The following is a 17,877-nucleotide window of genomic DNA, read 5'->3' as shown; positions in this document are numbered from 1 at the left end:
ATGCTTCCCTAAAAGCACCCTTCCTGCCCAGCTCTCTACACCTTAACCCAATCTGGGCTTGATTTATGGGGGAAGCTATGGGCAGAAGGACCTGCAGTCCTACCTACTCCCCACTCACTGGAGGGCATTTCCATACCGGTCCAGATCAGGGGGCTGTCTTGCACTGAAGTGTCCTCCAGCAGCGCAGTGCATGGTGCTCTGCGAAGTACCTCGATCGGGAGCTGCTCTATGATCACTCATCCAGAGGTCAAGACTCTTCCCAGCCTTCCCTGAAACAAGATCTGAGGGGTCATAGCCATCAGCATTTCCATCCTAACACCTCTAGAGGATGTATCTAGTCCTTGTCCACAGCAAAGGAGGTGGCCTTTCTTGATGGCAATGCCTCCAAAGAGGGTGCAGCCAAAATGACTTGCATTGCAGCCACCCTGCACTGGCACCTGATCATTGGAGCAAATTAAAGTCTGCTGGGACAGTGCTAGTTTAGGCAAGATCCAGACTAGTCACCCCGAAATCCTCCAAGGGTTAGGAGGAGCATGGAGGTGAGGTTGCATCACCTTTTCCCTGTACCTGCACTGAGCTCATGCTGGCAGTTCCCAAAATCTTGTTCTCAATATCCTTTACCATCCAGGTGTCCATTGTACCTTTCAAGCTTTGCAGCCCAAACACAAGCCTGGTAGGATGGGCAAGTCCTTTTGCACTCAGAGACCCTCTGAATCTATTAAATCTTGCAGGGATGGTGCCACATAGGAGAGAGCCACCGTGTTTGGCATGCAGGCACAGGGCTGCTCAGCTAAAGACAGAGCTGACACAAAATTGGAAGTGCCCCAAAGCCAGCCTTTCCTACATTTAACAAGTGTGACAAATGAGTTACCATCATCCCTTCCCCTGATGGACCGTCTTTATCTGCAAGGAAAATGGATGCTGGGTAAGCGAACCAGGGGGAATATTGAACTGACTCTGCAGCATTTTTGCATGCATAAACCATCAGGGATGGAGAGGGTGGGCTATTATTAGTAACAATCACATTTATTATTTGTTGCACACATTATAGAAGGTGTGAATGCTGAAATTGCTGTGTTGTAGCTGGTCAGAGGCCTGCCTCTGCCTTGGACACAAAGAGGGTAGCAGAGGAGCATGCAGTAACCCCTTGGCTGGAGGATGGGATGGCTGATCCCACACAGCTGCTCAGCTTCACCACAGCCCTCACCTCAGCTCCACCTGCAGCTCTGGGCCGGGAGCAGCAAAACCCTTTGTGCTCTCCCCTCCTCTCCTTTTTGTTTTAATGGAGTCCCTCCAAACTCACGCAGTAAGAAAGCACCCGCCAAATGGGGAAAAGGGAGGGGGAAGATAGATTTCCAAATACTCATTTCATCTTGCCACTGTCTGATAACCCCAAATTAAGATGGCAAAACTGCATCCCCTATACTGTCAGGCAGGTACATCCCAGATTGCACAGACGAGAAGATGGAAACGATGGAAACGAAAAGCAGCAGCTGAATCTGACAGGTCCTGTGCCTGCTTTGTGCTTTTTGCCTTTTCTCTTTTCCTTTTGCAAGAAGGTTCTGGAAGCTCGGGTTGTGCCAAGGCTGACACCCAATGCAGCAGAAGGCAGGCTTTCAAGGGTTGCTTCTTTGCCTTTTCACTTCTGCCACTCACGTCGCGCAGCGCTCTCCAAATCACACCTTTTTTTGGCTGCAAAGATGCAGCCTCTGTTGCACTCGACGGCGGGAAGGAAAACTGAGAGGAGGGGGTGGAAGAGAGGAACAGCCAAACACTGCTTGAGAAGCATCTTTTGATGGGGAAGAACTGACGGTCACGTTGCCATATAGAGATTTAATTGTATTCCTTCAGGAAACTGAGCTTGACAGCTTGACGAGGGTTTCGGTTTGCTTTTTCTTTAGCTAGAGGGGGAAAATGGAGAAGAGAGAAGTGATTGTTTCCTTTTAGTCGACATTATGAGATTGTGCCTAAAATACTGATGCTGGTTTTGTGCCCCTGGTAAAGAAAGGTGTTCAGGGTGGGCGCGGTGAAACGCCACCGAGCTTGGTGAGGGGCACGCATGCCTGGGGAGAAGATGGGGTGGGAGGGGGCTCGTTCGTTCCGGCGAGGAAATAGCTTAGGGGTTCCTCCCTAGGAGGGGGTTCCACCTAGGAGAAGGTTAGGGAGGGAAGGAAGGAGCCGGATGCCCGCTCCGAGCTTGAGCTGCCCTGCTGCGGGAGGCAGGCAGAGGGCCCCCTTACACCACTCCAGCGCAGCCGGCAGCTCGCCGCCACGCCGCCCACCCATCTCCGCGGCCTCTGGGCAGACCAGGAAGCTTCGGGTCCCTTGCCGGGAGCTGTGGACCATCCCCGCCCATCCCGAAGCCGGTTCTCAGACAGCAGCGCACGGCATCCCAGCGGGGTGAGCTGGTGCGGTCGGTAAATGGAAGCACGCAGCTCTCCTAGTCTAGGGGCTGGTGGTAATAGCGAGCTGGAGTTAATTCAGGTAACAACCTTCCAGGCCAGCACCGGCATTCACCAGTTCCCACGCCATGGGTGAGCTGCCGGGCTTGCAGCAAAGCACGGTGAGTCAGGGCTGGAGCAGCCCTCAGCCTGGATACCCAAACTAACAATTAGAGATGCAAATGGAAACCTCTATCCTTCTGTGGGCCGTGTGAGCCACCAGCAAAACCCAACGCTGAGATGTAGCCTCATATCCCTGCTTCCCTGGCGCTCCGTAGACCAGGAGGCAGAGTCACGCTGCCAGCAGGTGGCAGCTTTGGCCTCTTCCCAGCCATGTGCTTATGTCATGGGTGACCTTACCAAAGTCCCTTCTCCTGTTTTCCCCGCAAAACCGGTCTCATCGGTTGTCAGAGGAGGAACTGCAGCCTTGCTCAGTGCCACCAGGCTTCCTTGGGACCTTGTCACCATGGGGTCCTGCAAGTGGTGCAATTGCAGCAGTGCACAGGTATAATCAGTGGATACAGTGGAAGAGCAGGGCCCTGCTGGAGCCCCTTCTTCCCTACTCTCCATCCTTGCACACTGACAGGACTGTACAGGATACATGCCGCTGGCTGGGCAGAGAAGAGAGCCCGGCTCTGCCGGCAAACCACGGCGGTGCGCAGCCCTGCCGGGGGGAGGAGAGGAAGGCACAGATGGCAGCAGATGCTCTCATCAGTGGAAATGATTGAAGCAAAACACAAAACAAAAAAATCCTAGCAACTGGTGAGCAGCCTAACAACAAACAGCACGGGGGTAGAGAAAAGGGGTCTAGACAGAAAGGACCCTTGCACAGAGCCTAACTCTGTGCTGCCTTCTGGCCCAGGATAGTGTTTTCCCATCCTCAGTTCACATATGGAGAAAAAAGACTGTGCCTCATCCGAGAGCACTGGGCAGTGATGATTTCTGAAGACTTGGATGCACTGAAACAAAACCATTTGGTGTTTCTTCCCTTCCCCTGTCCTTTCCCTCTTTCTCCTCCCACTCCCTTCAAAGGAGTGAATCTGACCCCGGAGGGCTTCTAGGCGCAGCAAAGTAATTTGCCTACCTTCACTGCCCAGGGCAGACATATGTGCCAACATGGCACACCGTTTCAGCACTGGGGTGAAGGAGCAGGCACGCTCCCTGCACCTGAGGGGTGTTACTGCAAAGCCTCTGCACAGCTGCTACCGTTGACCTCAGCTCCTCCAGCGTGATCACTTCGTGCTGGTGCAAAGGTCCTGCTCCTCTGCCCCTCCCGTCCCCTGACTTTGACCCATCATGTTGGTACTCAGCAGCCATGCCTCACATCTGGCACATCTCCATACTCCTGCCTAGCTTTTTTCAGACTTGCCCTGGGCAGAGGGAATCAGAGGGGCTTTATTCAGTGTATGATGGGGGGTTTTTCCCTTTTTCCCTTTGGCAGGAGCTCTTCATGGCACAGTCGGAGCCGCAGAATGAATGCTTCTGCAGCATGTGCTGAGCTGAATGGCACAGCACGCAGCCCTCCAGCCTGCTACTTCTGCAATTAATTGCATGGTAGCTGCTTTTGCGCCGTGCACGCGCAGCTCTGTGCCCTGCAGTTCTGTGTGAGTGCTGAGCCACACTGTGCATAGGCAGGTATTTCTATTGGGGAAATGGAGACAGATCCAGGGCAGCCCCCTCTGTGAAAAACACAGCTGCCTGGTGATGCTGCAAGTGCTTTTTGCCTGCTCAAGCACGTCAGCTCTCTTCACTAATGGAGTGACATCATTTTGGGCTTTGTAGGAGGAAGGTAGCATGCTGGGATTCACCGGGAATCTGCTGGGCTCCATCCCAGCCATTGGGGTGGGACAGCTGGAAACCTGCCTCCTAGAAAATGCACAGGCAGGAGCCAAAGAGGAAAGTGATCCCTTCCTTTGGTGGGATGCACAGTTCATCACAGTCAATAGGTTTCTTTACAAACAGGGTGATATAGAGACTGGTAAACCCCATCCTCACCATGTCCCACTCCAGGATGCTGCTATGAGGGTGACAGACACATGCATGGCAGAAACAACCACACTTGGTGGAAGTGGAACCATGTCAGCCCAAGTCTCAGTGCTGGGATCAGTCATCAGCACAGTTTCAAGGTGCCAGCATCCTCTTCAGTGAGAATACAGTGCCCTGTGCCGCAGCCAGTGCTGCTGGCTCGAAGGCTGACAGGAGACTGGCTCAGCCAGTAGGTCAAGCAGCTGCATCTGAACATCAGGCAGGGTTAAACACCAAAATTATTTGGCCATTTAAAGTAATTGTAGGCTAGCAAAAAGTCTGTCCTTTGACGGGTAAGAAAGTTGGTTTGACAGCAATTTCTTCTTCCTAGTTTTAGTTTCCTTCATGATCAGGTTCTGGTTTTAATCCCAGTAGGATTCAGGAGGCTCCACTGTGCTCTTCTGTACTTGGCCTGCCATGGCAATTAAGGGTCTGGAAAACGTTTTAACAAGAACTTTTATGTGTACATGCATAACTTGCATTTGAAACATGTAGCTGGGATGCAATCCATCTTTGGATGTGCCTAAAATCTGGGAAAGGAAAAAACAGAGTAGGGCAAATTATTTTTTAAGTGCTTTACCTGAAATAAAGCACTTTCCTGTAGCAGTAAGCAACTTGCTGCATAATTTTTTGGTCGGCTCATGATGGTTGTAATGGGGAGGGGGAGGATGCTGGCCCTGGGGCTGAGACAATAGGTTCACATCTGGTAGATGGGAGCTTAGAGCGTGAGGCTGCTTTGTTCTGCCTGCCTGACCGTAACAGCATCACCCCGGCTGTCCCTGCTTAATTTCCCCTGGGGAAAATAGAGATGCTGCTTGCCCAGTCAGTGTGCCCGAGCCACCCAGAGGCAAGCGGGTGTGCTCCCCGCTCTGCCCTCACTCAGGCTAGCTGCCCTCTTCCATGTAAGCCACAGATCCACACCCAGGTGCCAGAATTTCAAGTTTAGCAGGATTGGGATCTAAATAGGGTTAGCTCCCAGCCCTGGGAGGCAGGTGAGGTTTTGCAAGCCTCCCTCACCACCTGCTCCCATCCCCTGCAATCCTGGGAGCAGTTTAACTGCAGTGAATCACTTGTTTTGGTTTCTCCCCACCAGGCGCTTGGCTGCAGCGAGACCTCATGCAGATGCATCAGGCATGGGAGAGATGCCGGGATCGTGGGCTGGAGTTGCTACTGCCAGCCATGAGAACCGGCATCACACTGGTCCCCAGTCCTGATGGAACATCTCCTCCTGTTTGCTGCCATTAGGGATTTTGTATGGATTGAATCTCCCGTGTCCCCATCACATCCCCCTCTTCCTCACCACTTCCCCATCTCTTGCCTATAGCCAGCCCAGCATCCTGCTCCCATCTCCTTCCTGCACTATGCCACCATTCAGCCAGGGAGCAATCTTCCCAACAGCCAGTCTGGGATGCTCATCTGGCAGCAGCATGCCAGGCCCATGGTTGGAAACATTGATTGATTTTAACTAGGGTTTGGAAAGAAACTGTTTAAATCCTCTTCCTTCAGCAGGCTTCACGAGCTCGTGGCTCTCTGCCTAGATAACAGCTTTTACGAGGAAGCTTTGGGATTTTCAAACTCATTGCTTTCCTCTTCTTTTTTAATATTTTACCCCTGAAAAGGGGTGTTGAGCAGGGAAGGAAACAGCCCTAAGCTGAGGCAAGAGGAGTCCTTCTCAATTTTATCCCAGCTGGGGCACTTTGCACAGCTGTGATGAGGGAGCTGGGCAGGAAAACCAGCAGGAAAGGCAGAATGGAGGAAAGACTGCGGCTTCATTCCAGCCATGCTGGGTATGTTCCTGCTCCCATCAGGACCAAGTGCTCCAGAGCCGCTAAAGGAGCAAGCGCCTGCACTACCCTAACAGCTTGCCACTGGTTATGGTAACTGGGTAGAAAATCCATGCCATTTTGGTACAGTGGCCCTGATTTTGCAAAGGTTTCCCTGCTGACAGCTTTGGGTGAGCTGATTTTCTGCTTATGCAATGGGGAGAGTGAGATTTTTTAGCATCCCAGGGTTTTATACCTCTGGTGCTCCACGAAAAGTGACCTTTCTGGGAGAGATTTTGCTGCCAGTAACTGTGGGAGCTCAACGCCCTTCTTGAGCAAGCTGCTGGCTGCGTGTCTGGGAAGATGAGAGTTAATTTTAAAACATCCGGCATCCGTATCGGCAGGGAGGAAGGTTCCCTTGATTTCCTAAGCGCCAGCAAAACCTAAGCTTCTAAACCCTAATCCCTCTCTAAGCTGAAGCTGCCAGGCTAGGGCCAAGGACAGAAAAACCCTGCTGCGTTAGCCAGACCAGCCGCTTGGCTATTTTGTGGCACTGCAGAGGGATGGAGGCGAGCTCATCCCATCCAGCCAGGAGCTGACCCTTGGGCCAGGCTTCCCCAGCTCCCAGCCTTTGGGCCACTCTTTACTATGTCGTCTTCCAAGATGTTTACCTCTGTCCTTCACCTGCTTGGGCACTTCAGAGAGAGTGGGTCCTGCAGTGCTGTCCTGGAAGCCACCCTACAGCCCGAGCTCAGCAGTGGGGTGTTTTAGGTGCACAGAGCGGGCAGGTGAACTGCAGGCAGGAGGGATGACCTTGCTTGCGGGAAAGCTCCAAGCTCAGCATTGCCTGTATCAGGCCAGAAGGGCAGCCTGGGAACCACTGATGAACCAAAAATACACAGAAGCACACTTTCTGCCAGGAGCAGTGTGGCACTGGAGGTGTCCCCTGGGAACCTCAGCTACCAGGAGGGTCACCCCAAAAACCCTTTGCTGCCCAGACCACTCTTTCCGTGGGGTAATCCATCTCCTTGCAAGAGAGCATCACCCAGAATCAGGTTGGAAGGGACCTCTGGAGATCACCTAGTCCCACCACTCTGCCAAGGGAGGGCAACCTCGAGCGAGTTACACAGGAAAACATCCAGATGGGTTTTGAATATCTTCAGAAAGGGAGAATCCGCAACCTCCTTTGGCAGCCTGTTCCAGTGCTCTGCCACCCGCAATGTAAAGTTCTTCATGTTGAGGTGAAACTTCTTCGGTTTATGGCCATTGCTCCTTGCCCTGTCACTGGGAACCACTGAGAAGAGCCTGGCACCACCCTCCTAACACGTACCTTTGGGGTATTTGTATGCACTAAAGAGATCCCCCCTCATTCTCCTCTTCTCCAGGCTAAACAGGCCCAGCTCCTGCAATCCCTCCTCATGAGAGAGATGCTCCAGCACAGATCATCTCCGTGGTCCTCGACTGGACACTCTCCAGCAGCTCCAAACCCTCCAGGCATGGGAGCCAACCTCACAGCCCGTCCACAGCGGGGTACGAGCAGCGGCGAACCCCGCGGGGCTCCCCACGGCCGGTGTGGGGGGGTGCGCAATCCCCGTTCCCTGCGCGCCGCTCCGCGCCCGCGGGGCTGACGTCACCCTGCCCCAGCGCCGCCCGCGCTGATTGGCTGCGGGTGACGTCAACGCTGTCTTTTTTCCCCTTCTTCTTCTCCCTCCCCCCGTTCCCGAGGTATGACCTCATCGCCGGCGCATTCCCGGCGGAGCGGCGCGGAGCAGCGCGGAGAGCCCCCCCCCTCTCCGCTCCCCGTCCCTTCCCCGCCCGCCGCGGCATGCGGGCCCTGCGGCGCCGGCAGCGGCCGCGCCAGCGGACAGCCCGCGGAGCGGCGCGGCCGTCCGCGCCCGCCGCGCCGGGTCAGTGCAGCCCCTATCGATGTCCTTGCGGCCGCGGGGAGGGGAGGACGGGGACGGGCAGGGCGCGGGGGAGGGGGAGGGGGGGGGGGTGGTGCAGAGCGCCCGCATGTGCGGAGCGGAGCCGGCATCGCGCTCAGCGCCGATGGATAGCGCGAAAACATACACCTACACATGTACGCGTATAGATGTGCATAGAATGTGGATAGATAGAGGGGTTTGGGTGTTTTAGGGGGGTTGGAATTATTCTGGTGCAAGGAAAAGAATGAAGGGGGGTGCTGGGGATGGGGAGGGAGCAAACCTGCAGCGGGCTGCGCCGCGGGGATTGGGAAGGGAGGGGGGGGGCTGGCGCTCCGCGGCCGCGCATGTCGGGCGCGTTGCGCTTGTTTTCGGGGGGTGGTGTGTTGAAAATCCCACCCTGCGTTCGCGGTGTGCGCTTGCCGGGCGGTGGTGGTGCAGGTGAGGAGGGGGTCTGGGGAGCTGCGAGGGGTGCGCGCTGTCCTGCCAGGCCGGGGGTCGCGGGCTGAGGGGGTTTCTGTCGGGGGCTGAGGGCTGGTGTTTGAGGAGTCGGTGTTAACAGCGCTGTGGTTTTTCTGATGATGAAAGAGGTTGGAGTGTCGCCCTGTGTCCTTGGCGTTTAAACGAAGCCGGCATGTGTTCAGCAGCGGGGGTTTTCATGCAACACTTCACTGCTGAACCTCAAAGGCACGGCTAGCGATTAATGAGTTAAGCTGCCCGTTTAAAATAATCCTCTCCACCACCCCTAATGTGCATGGACCGATTGATCACCCCCTCCCAATTATTACACAATGATAAATGTCGCTTTCTGTGCTGAGTGTTGGTTGTTTTTAAAGATTCCTGGTTATTTCCCTTATTGATAAATAAGTTCCCTCTTCTTCCTGCTCCCCCCTCCCTTTTCTCCTCCCCCAGAATTAAATTCCTGAGCAACAGCAAAAGCTGATGTCAGTGCTTCAGCTTGCATTGGGGGAGCTCTGTGCACAGGTCAGTAATTTGCGGTTTCGTTAGAAGGAAGGACGCGGTGCAGTGCTGTTCTGTTAAGGATATTTGGATTTTTCTAGGCACAGATGCGTTTATCCTTCGTATTGCGGTAGTTATCAACAGCTCTCTGGTGGGAGCTGAGCGCTGCAGGAGCATGTGTGGAGGAGACCATCCCAAGCAGCTAGTGATGACAAATGCATTGGGAATAGTTGCCACAGGTTTTGATCTCCCTCTGATTTGGGGTATAAAGGCAAAGCTCTCAAGGGAGATGGTCGGGGTACCCAAGAAGCCCTGAACAGGTAGCGTTGAGGATTGCGCCTGGCAGTGCAGGGGGCCATGTTAACCTTGAAAGCAGCTTGCCCATGGAGCGGTGTTTAATGTTTGCTTGCATTGTCTCTCTCATCTTCTTGTGCTGAGGCAAAAGGATAGGGGCATAGCTGCCTATGTGCCCAAATGCGGCTTTGTTTTCGGAAGGACTCAATGCATGGGAATTGGTGCTTATGGGTTTGGCCTTGCCTCTGTCAGATGAGGTTTGCTCGTGCTGTCGGAGGGTGTCTGTGCCAGGAGGACTCTCTCTGCAGAAGAGGTTTGTCAGGGTCTGGGGTCTGGATGGGGGTTCCTGTGCTTGCTTTGGGTTTGCTTGTAATGGTTCTTAAAATGAAATAAGCTGCAACACTGAGAAAACCTTCCCAGCCATAGCTGGAGGTATTCGGGAATTTAAAATGCCTGCCAGGGCTTTGCAGGTGTCTTGTCCCCAATTTTGTCTGGCACAGCTATGGTGGCACAACTGGATGTGTAGGACTGTCCAAACACCTGCCACCAGAGAGGACAGTTGGGTGCATGAGCAGCAGATGGATGTCCAAATGCCTCTTTGCAATGGCAGTAGGCAGAAATTCCTGCCCTCAGCCCATCAGCAACATGCTTGTGCAGCACAAACCTTAGGCTGAAGGGTCTCCAAGCTGAGATGGCAGCACCTCACACCAAAAGGCTTTTAACTTAACAGATATAATCCTCATGGCTTCCAGTTGTCCCTGCCATGACACAAGGCAGGGAGCAGGAAAGGAAAACCTAGATGTAGCACTGCTATTTAAATCTAGCTGTGTCTATGCTTGGGAGAGCTGAGCATAGGGGCCAGAGTCCTTAGGAGCATTCACTGGGCTCTGCATGGAGATTACCCTTGCAAATACGGCACTGTCTTTGTCTGCAGAGCATGCTTTTGCTGGGTGACATGCACCTTGATGAGAAAGCCACTGAGGTCCCTGCCTTTAGAGAGCTTAAGTTCATCTAAAATTAAATGCAGTGCCACTATTACTACCAAAATACTCCCAAAGGCTGAATAGGACGTTACAAACTCCCTGTCCTATACTGTCAAATTGGATCTTGGAAGGTGGGAGAAAACCAGCTTCTCCCCCTGCAGCCACATCCCTCCCCCCCCCCCCCCCCCCCCCCCCCCCCCCCCCCCCAAGACCTCCATAAAGACTGGAAACCTGTTGTGGCTCTGGATTTCTGACATTACTTCTCTTAGCATCAGTATGAGCGAGTCCCCACTCCATCCCTACCTCTTACCTCTGCACCAGCTGCTTTAATCTACGTAAGAGATAAGAAGCGTGTCATGTAGGTGCTTTTCCTCTTTGTATTTCTCCGCCTTTAAGTGAGGCTGTTCTTAGGGATCAGAGGTTAGTTTCTCCCATGCACAGCTCAGCTCCCAAAGCCCTGGGTGCAGGCAGATGCGGAGCATGTTAACACTATCAGGAACGGAAAGAGGAAAAGGAGGTTCTCTGGCACTTGGCAATCTTGATTTATGGTGCAGGCTTGTAGGATGCTGCCATCATACTGAAACAATTCCAGCAGACTGAGTCTTGTAGCAAAGGAGGTGACAAAGAGAAGGAGCTTGCGGCTGCTGCATCCTCCCTGCCTGGCAGGACAGTGGGGAGGTTGCACTAGCAGAGTTTGTAGACCTTTTTGCCCTCTGCTGTTGGTTTAATGGCAGTGATAAGGGAGAGATGGCTGCAGAAACAGACGAGTGCTCCCTGTCCTCCAAGCACAGTAGCTGGGTCTCACCGCGCTCTTTTCCCTGCTGCTATGCAGAGGAGCTCCTGCAGCTGGAGCAGCAATGCCGTCATTCCGTGGGGAAAGATCCAACGGGCTCTTCTGCATCCCCATGCCCTCTGGGTTTTAAAACCTGTTTTTCAAGCTTTACATTTGTTCTCTGAAGATACACCTGTCCCGATGCCGACTGGGAAGGAGGCACCTGATGTAATTATGGACAAGCTTGGGGAAGGGAGGTGAGTGGCCTGGGAGCATTCATCAGATAAGAAACTAAACAAGCTCTCTGCTCAAGATTTTCTCAGACTTGCTCAGGAGACCTGGGTGTAATTTGTGTGCAGGATTATGATACAGCCAGGGGAATATAAGGGGGTAAAAACTGACCGTGCAAGATACTCTGCACTAGTGGTATCAGGGGCTGCCCTCAAAGCCAGGCAGATCCTGTGGCATGATTAATGGCAGTGCAGGTTCCCACAGGAACAGTGGGTGGTGTATTGCACCCTAGTGATGCCCTGGTGGCTTTGCTTGCTCCTCTGATGGAGGAGAAGACCATGGCATGTGTCCCATCCCCATGGGAGAGATGCTCTGCCAGAAGCAGACCAGCGGTTGAGACCATGGTGGAACACACAAAGCTCTGGCCTGGCTGTCCTGTAACCTCTTTAGCATGAGGTCATGGAACGGAAAACAGGATCTCATCCCTTCTTCTTACCAGAGGTGCTTATAGACTTTCTACCCCCATCCTTTGGGTCAGTGCTGTCTGAGAAGCTCCTTTGGCTCTCAGAAACTTCAAGGAGAGTGAGAGTAAGGGAGGTCCATGCTGAGGGACCATGCCTGGGGCAGAGCACTGTGCAGCCTATGCCAATAGAGTGCCAATGGCTCCTGTAGGATAGCTTGCTCCATCTCTCTGCTATTTGGCTTTTCCTCTGAGGTTTTCTAAACACAGCTGGACATGGTAATCTAGGTTGGTGTGCAGGGAGCTTCTTCCTTTGCTTTGCGCAGAGCTTCTATAGGATTTTATGCTTCTTTAGACCTCCAGTTTCCAAAAGTGACAGGTCATACTTGTTTGCATGATGCCTTGGAAGGATCAGTATTTCAGAAGGTAGGTGCTATAGTAGCCCAGGCTGGGACTGGAAGAAAACGTGGAGGTGCTCAGTGGAATTTAGTCCAGTACATGAAGAGTCTCATAGCGCAGGCAGGGAGTGCTAACAGCACAGAAATGCAGGGACTGTGTTGTATGAAGGTGAAATAGGTGATGCATTTTCCATTGAATTAAATTAAGAGCATCCCAGCAACCTATCGGGGGCTGGAAATCATTCCATGATTCCTTCTTTCTTTCCCATTCCTCTTATGCATTTTCCCATGTTGTTTACTGTGTGTGGAAAGCCCTCATGGTTCCTGTTCGCCCACCCCAATGTGTGCATGCATGACTTGTCTGCCTTCATTTTATCTTTTTTTAAACCAAGCCTTCAGGTCTCTTGGGGCAGAGACCTTGTGCTCTTCAGGAATGTCTCTAGAGCCCTTTATGGTGCCGTATCAGTTTGCAAAAGGGGCTCTCTGTGCAGCATTTCTGCATGCTGAGTTATGGGGAACATAATTTCTGAGCCTCCTGATGACTGGTAACAAGTCATTTGGTGACCAGAATGACAAGGCAACCTGTTCTGGTGTTGACATTAGCTCTCCTTTAAGGGAGAGAGGGCTGGACCAGATGAGCTCCCGAGGTCCTTTTCAACCTAAATTATTCCATGACTACTCCATAAATACCCACCATCCTGCTTCTCCCAGGCTTTTGTAAAATACCTGTTATTAGGCAGTGATGGTGAGGGGATGTAAAACAAGGTGGACCACAGCTTTGATCCTGTATGGAGATTACAATGACAGCATGACCCTGGCATCCTCCCTTCCACAGCATGTGTCCTCCAGCCCTGCTAATGATGCAGTGCGTCTTCCCGGTTTGTCTCTGCTGACCCCGGTTACTCATCCAGCACATAGGTGCGCTGTGTGCCCACATCCACCTCTTTTCATCTTGCCTTTTTTCTTCCTTTTAATAAGGGATTTAGTCCTTTGAGGAGTGTTGCTGTCTAAAGCACATGGTAATTCAGCTGATGCAGCAGAAGCTCTGGTAGGCATTTCAGTCGGTTTATTAGGTGGTTGCAGGGGTTTTTTTGTCAAGCAAGTCAAGCCCTTCCCACACATTAAACCTGCTTCTGCTTAAATCACACAACTCCCGTTGAAATCCAGCCCCTCCTGGGTAACGCCAGGCAATCTTTGCTGCAGACAAAGAGGGTCCATCAGTCTCTGGGGTGTGCTGTTGAAAAGAAGCAACCAAGAAGTATCTACAGCATCTGATTGTTTTTGCGTTGCCTCTAACAACCCTCGTTTCCAAGCTTGCGATGGCAGCCTGGTCCTGCTTGAACCGTAGCTTGAGTGGAGTTATTCATGCCATCTTCATCTGCCTTGGCCGGCAGCCCTGCATGGGGAGCGGACAGGCACAGCCTGAGCTTCACTTGGCACTTGAGGCTGTTGAGTAGAGGGCTGGTGCTGAGAGGGTGCCAGCACTGCTGACTTGTGAGCTAGCCTCTGAAAAACCACATTAACCGCTTTGCTGCTGTCAGTGGACCTTGTGGGGGTGTCCCTGGCAGCTCTGTTGGCTAGTGAGGCTAAGACCAGAAGCCAAGCAAGCCTGGAGCTCCCCTTTACACCTTATTGGCTGTCCACCTCAGGAGCAGTTCTTGTGGAAAGTCAGAAGGATGCAGCAGGGCAGGAAGGTGACCCAGAGGGATGAGCCTTCAGCTGAAACTGAGCTGGAGCTCTCTAAAGGATCCTGTGGGGTGGTGAAGGGACAAAATGCCTCCTGTGCACCAAGAGGAGTTGACTGCTGCTGCAAAAAAAACCCCAATGCAAATCTCTGACTGGGCAGAATCTCCCCAGACACATCCTTTTGTAAAGCACTTGCATTGTGCCATTAAAAATAGATCGGCATGTTCTTTGCTTGCTTGCCGAATGCTGATGCCTGGTAATTCTGTGTCATCCTCTCAGTTCCTTCTGCTTTGAGCTTGGCAGGCTCTTTGTCTGGCACCTGAGCAAGGTTCATTCAGCAGTACCTGATACAAAGATAAGCATGAGCTCTGTTGGAGTATAGCAGGATGGGCAGGAAGGTCAGGAGGACTGAACTGATCTTAGCTGAGGGTCAGCCAGCAACCCTAAAGGGGCAAGGCTTGGTGTGATCATCCAATGCTTTCTGTTGCGTGATCAGAAGCAGGGATGAATCAGACCTGCTGGTGTGGAAATGAGTTGGAGGATGTTAAAGCTCTGGATGGATGTCATGATATATCTCTAGGGTTTTTTTTTAAACTAGGGTTAATATATATATGTGTATGTATATATATATATATATATATATATATACATAGTGCTTCAATGTCTGCCTGGAGTTGGTGAGGGGAATATTGCTGCTCATTTCCCCCCGTGAATGAGTTCATCTCGCTTCCCACCCACAATAGCAATGATAATACAGATTAAGAGAGAAGATTACAAAATGCTGCAATACCCAGCCCTCAGTAAAGAGGCTAGGCTGTAGGATTTCATACGTGAAGAGCTATGGCATCTGACCAGCAACCTGTAGCTCGGCATGGTCGATGGGCAGCTGCTTGTCCAGGGCTGTGAGGATGGAGGAAGACCTCCAAAATGCTTTGTGTGACCTCCATGTCATCTCAGGTTAACAGAACAAAACCAGCTGGTTACGAATCACAACCCCCAAGGGAAAAGGAAAGAGTGGGGCAGGAACATCAGCTTGAGTTTTGCTTTGTCTTGTTTTTTCCAGATAAAGGTAATCCTCCAAAACCAGGAGTTGGTGCATCCTCCTTGGGGCTGTGGTAAGAGGTAGAGCCTGAGCTGTCTAGTGCTAATTGATCCCAATCCTGTGAGCAATTTGGCTATTGTCTGTGTATCAGAAATTCAGCAAGCCTTGAACCAGGTCAGAAGAGCCTTGCAAAATGTGTTTGCTGCCCCAGGGAGTGTCTCATCCCATGGAAAGCCAGTGTAGCCCCTTGCATCTGAGTTGAATTTGGGTCTCTGAAGGAAGGCCAGAGTTTCATCAAGAGGTTTTGGGGTGGCACAACTGTGGTGGGCATTGGCCTCTGCTGGCTGGAAACCTGTGCTGGGATTTTCACTTGCACCTCAGTTTGCCCTGGTTATCATCAGAAACTGTAAATACTGCCAGGACACAGCAATGCTGTTCTTCAGAGAGGCCAGGGGTCCTATTTGTCCCATATGGGACACTAATGACACTGTGCTGGGCGGGTGCCAGCAAACGGCTGCTGTGTTTGCTAGGTACTTGCTTCACCCGCCTTGGCCTCATCTGTGACTGTCCCTGGCACTGTACTGACATGGACAAGCTCATGTCTCTTGGGATAGTCCTTAAGCAGTGAAATGCTGGCCTATTTATCTGCAGCCTCGAGGAACCACAGCTTAATCCTGTGCTTTCCTTCATTTAGCATGTAGGTGTTGTGGGAAAAGAGTGTGCAGATCCTGGAGACCCTTTCATGAATACCCAGCTGGTATTCATGGTGTCTGGTATCCTAGGACAAGAGAGCAGGACCAGCCCTGCAGAAGTATCTAACTGCATACCTTTCTGGGCTGCCTCTGTCTGCTCTTGTTGCAAAAAGGCAAACAAGCTACTGCAGATTCCCAAGATAAGGTTCTGGGCTCATGGGGTCATGCAGCAAATGGCAGGGAGATCAGGCAGTGGGCAGCAAGGGCCATTGAAGCATCAGTAGGGCTAGACTTCCCTTCTCCAGTGTGATGTGTCCTCTGTGATGTGTGCCAAGCTGCTCAAAACTGAAGGTGCTTTCAGCTCTGAGATGAGAGCCTGGCCAGCTCTTGGCTTGGCAGGATGAGGACAGAAATGGGATAGCACTGATATTAGAAAGCAGCATGCTTGGTGAGCTCCATCCTCAGTGTGGGCAAAAGCACTGATTAAATGGCTGGCTGATCGTGGGTAACCTTTGGGCTTAGCTTGTATAGGCTTTAAAATGAAAGCTTGTGTTTATGCTGAAGGGGAAAACCATAAAATCATCTTAAAAACACAAGTCTAAGACAAGCAGATACTGGCCTTGTCATCAAGACTGGCTAAATTCCCTTCCCTGCTGTCCTCATTGGCTTTTCCTGACCAGATCTCCAGACTGACCACCATGACTGCCGTGAAAGTTTTCTGTGAATGTCCAGTACGCAAATCCTTAAATGCACCTGGGTTGCTTTGGTGGAAGCAGGCTAGGAGACAATTGCATTTGTACACATAGCCCATTCAAAGCTGCTGACACAACGTCAGGTGGTGGGAGGGGATGAGGGACCCTTTGCTTGGCTCAACTGGCCTCCAGAAGACCTGTTCTGCCTTGCAGCATAAGGGGTGCATGGGAAAGGCTCCCTTGCAGCTGAGTACATTCTGTCCTCTTTCCTTTCATCCCTGTGTTCCTGTCTGCAGCTTGAGCATGAGCAGCCCCTGAGCATCCATGTGCCAAGGTTGACCATCCCTATGCCACATGCCTCAGCACTGCATCCCTTGTCTGGTGTGAATGCACTATCTGACATGCTTCTGAAGGACATCCTGTTCCTTCAGCAATGTCCTCTGGTAAATGTCTTCTGGACTGAGGGCTGCAGGGGCAGAGGGGAAATTGGAGGTGTGGGGTGGGAAGCGGGCACTGCTTGCAGGCATGCAGCTCCTTGCAGGGCTCCCCACCATGCTGCTTCCAGCCTACGGGAATTGAAAGGAGGCTGCTGCAGAGAAAGGAGGGGAAAAGAAATTAAGGAAAAATCATGAGATCAGCAAGCAGCTGAGCCTGAAACCCTGCAAAGGTGCAGCAGCTGCCTCCTGATGATGATGTGCTATGGGAAGAAGGGGAGGCTGCTGGGGGGTTCCTTTATCTGCCATGGGAAAACCCCCTGTGAGTCTCGGGGAGTTACCACATTGGGCTGCTTACCACATTGCTATCTCCCCAAATCTTCACACTGCTGTGGCTCGGGAGATGTCGTTCCTCCCATCCTTTAGATTCACTGGGGAAAGGTGGACAAGCAGAGTTTGTGTCTGGGTTAGTGGATGTGGTTAATGGTGTTTCCCAGCCTTGTTTTACGGAGCAGAAGAAAAAAGACACTCAATTTTTTTCCATCGTCAAGCAGAGAAATCTTTTGTGCTTCCTTTTAAAGGGACCTTGAGTAGCTGCTAAGAAATCAGCGGCAGTTACATCACCTCCAAAGCGGCTATTGCAGGCACCTGACAGCTTTGTCCTACTGCCACTCTGGGGGATCATTAATGCTCCAAATTCTTTGCCCTTGGAGGAAGCCTGCCTCTATCTCTGGGAGCGAGAAGCTACTACCCATTTTGTGATGCTGTGAGTGGCAGAAGGGGATCAGTAGATGGGCTGCAGTTCACAGCAGATGGGGTGGAGCAGGGGGACACATCCTGGAGTTTCCTAGCCCCATCCCATTTGCTAATCTGGGTTTGTCAGCCCTTGGAGAACCCGAGCATCTTTCTGGGGAGTGAGCTGAAGGCACTGCAGTAGCATCGCCTCGGGCTGGAGGCGCAGCCGTTGCCTGGCAGCTGAGGGTTTCCAGGGAAACCAGAGGTGCTAACTTGTTAATGAGTCCCGCGTCCCTGATTGCTGCTGCAAAATAATAATAATTAGTAATAGGCCCGTGATTTAGGAA

General features: G+C 52.1%; 1 protein-coding gene across 2 annotated transcripts in view; it reads left to right on the top strand.

Annotated features, from left to right (window-relative positions):
* The first annotated feature begins 8,119 nt into the window (after positions 1-8,119).
* Positions 8,120-17,877, top strand: part of DUSP8 (dual specificity phosphatase 8) — a 45,918-nt gene continuing 36,160 nt past the window's right edge. The window contains exon 1 of one of the 2 annotated variants that reach the window (XM_034061382.1): positions 8,120-8,136. The gene's annotated coding sequence lies outside the window, so the exon portion shown is untranslated. Of the gene's footprint in view, positions 8,137-11,262; positions 11,418-17,877 lie in introns of those variants that run through there. The other variant, XM_034061383.1, reaches the window with a different exon arrangement.

Source organism: Melopsittacus undulatus, chromosome 4, assembly GCF_012275295.1.
Source record: "Melopsittacus undulatus isolate bMelUnd1 chromosome 4, bMelUnd1.mat.Z, whole genome shotgun sequence".
Classification (NCBI taxonomy): domain Eukaryota; kingdom Metazoa; phylum Chordata; class Aves; order Psittaciformes; family Psittaculidae; genus Melopsittacus; species Melopsittacus undulatus.
This window is presented reverse-complemented; position numbering and strand designations above follow the sequence as displayed.